Source organism: Orycteropus afer, unplaced genomic scaffold (assembly GCF_000298275.1).
Source record: "Orycteropus afer afer isolate SDZICR_OR568_19922 unplaced genomic scaffold, OryAfe1.0 scaffold00395, whole genome shotgun sequence".
NCBI classification, from domain to species: Eukaryota; Metazoa; Chordata; class Mammalia; order Tubulidentata; family Orycteropodidae; genus Orycteropus; species Orycteropus afer.
In genome coordinates, this window is record NW_006921982.1 from 2,699,008 (window position 1) to 2,701,394 (window position 2,387).

The following is a 2,387-nucleotide window of genomic DNA, read 5'->3' on the forward strand; positions in this document are numbered from 1 at the left end:
CATGTTATTTTAATTTAAATCATACAGTTTTAACTTGATGAAGGAAATAGAGTGGACCTATGTAGTGTTTGCATAGTTCTGCAAAATATCCCCACCTCCAGCAACAAATAATCAGCAAAAAATACCATGTTAAAAAAAAATTCATAGGATATTTGAACTATATTTGAACTGGGAGTTTTTAAAAGTCATCTATCAGTCGTGGCAGGGCGGGCGTATTCAATGGAAGTATGTTACCAGCTGCTGGTGCTGCCCTTGGACAGGCGGGTCCTCCAGCACGTCCTCCGCCGCCGAGGAGCCATCAGCTTCAGCTCCAGCTCGGCGCTCTTGGCTGCCCCAATCCCTGGCAGCTCTCACAGAGGCATGGAGCTATTTCCTATGACACTTCCATTCAGACTGCATTATACATTCGTATGCTAGGAGATGTACGTGCAAGGAGTTGAGCAGGATTTGAATCGGAAAGAAGAAGTTCTCATCCATATACTGATTTTCATATTTTTCACTCTCAATCGGAATTTGAAGTGTCTGTCTCTGCAAGAAATATCGGGAGGTTACTAAGTTTCCAGTGATATCTTAGATCTTCACGTTTTTTTCGTGGTACTACAGTTTCAAATTCTCTAAACATTTTAGATGACGATTATAACGGACAAGCCAAGAGTACACTGGAAAAAATTGGAAATTGGAATTTTGATATCTTTCTATTTGATAGACGAACAAATGGAAATAGTCTAGTAAATTCAACCTTTCATTTGTTTAGTCTTCATGGATTAATTGAGTACTTCCATTTAGATATGATGAAACTTCGTAGATTTTTAGTCAACCTCCTCAAAATTTAGTGACGGCTTAAAATATCAAGCGTTTGTTGCACTCCTGAGTCTGCAGGTCAGTTCAGTGCTGCTTCTGGTCTTGGCCGGGCTCAGGTCCACATGTGCAGTCTGCCAGCAGTAATGATTCAAGAAGATTTTGTTGTTGTTGTTGTTATATGCCGTGGAGTCGGACTCGACTCATAGGGACCCCTCCTTGGGTTTCTGAGGCAATAAGAAGATTACCTCAGTCAAAATCCTTACCACAGTGGAGTCCATGCTGCAGATGTTACTCAGGTCATGCACTGTTACTTAAAAGAACCCAAGCTTGCCAGTTCTGTAACTCCCTGGGATATCTTGCTGAGCTTAATTGCAACTGCCACTCATGATGTGGATCACCCAGGTGTTAAGCAACCTTTCCTTATTAAAACTAACCATTACCTGGCAACTTTATACAAGAATACCTCAGTCTTGGAAAATCACCACTGGAGATCTGCAGTGGGGCTACAGAGAATCTGGCTTGTTCTCACATATGTCACTAGAAAGCAGGCAACAAATGGAGACTCAGATAGGCGCTTTGATACTCACTACAGATATCAGTCGCCAAAATGAGTATCTTTCGTTGTTTAGATCTCATTTGGATAGAGGGGACTTATGTCTAGAAGATACCAGTCATTGGCATTTAGTTTTACAGATGGCTTTGAAATGTGCTGATATTTGTAACCCATGTCGGACTTGGGAATTAAGCAAGCAGTGGAGCGAAAAAGTAATTGAAGAATTCTTCCATCAAGGAGACATAGAAAAAAAGTATCATTTGGGCATCAGTCCATTTTGTGATCATCAGTCTGAATCTATTGCCAGCATCCAGATTGGTTTTATGACTTACCCAGTGGAGCTGTTATTTACAGAGTGGGCCGGGTTTTCAAACACCAGGCTCTCACAGACAATGCTTGGCCACATGGGGCTGAATAAAGCCAGTTGGAAGGGAATGCAGAGAGTGCAGTCTAGCAGCCAGGACACTGATGCTGCTTTTGAGGAATTGAACTCACAGTTATTACCTCAGGACAACTGGTCATCTTGACCCCCAGAATCAGGGGGACATATTGCCTCCTGGAGGGTTTTAGAAATGTGAAATAGATCTTGAGGGGAAAGAACCCTGCCAATGTTTCCAGATGAATGATGTCAGCATTATTTATTCCCAAGACTTCCTCTGTTGGATCATTTGAATCCACCTTTTAATTGTAAGACCTGAACACATAACAATATGCATTTGGCTTTTGTGTAGAACCTTGAATATGCAAAGCCTACCAGGAAAGGTTCAGAAAGGAGGAACAGTGGAAGTGTGGTATACCACATATTTTTCAAAACAAATTAGAATTTATTCTTCAAATCATGAAACTTGAAAAGAATCTTTCAGCAGAAATTTCTTGGATTTTAACCAGTCTGATGCAACACCATGTATCTGTACCTTCCATAAGTTCTTGCTGAGAAATGGAAATGTGAAGTGCCCAGCCTCTGCTGCCTCTCTGGCAAGACTTGATATTTACAAATCAACTCTGAAAATATTGGTTCTAACTTTGCCATGGA

At 41.1% G+C, this 2,387-nt stretch overlaps 1 pseudogene; it reads left to right on the plus strand.

The window, feature by feature from the left end:
- The first annotated feature begins 219 nt into the window (after nt 1–219).
- On the plus strand, nt 220–1,881 carry LOC103207793 (annotated as a pseudogene).
- The last annotated feature ends 506 nt before the right edge of the window (nt 1,882–2,387 follow it).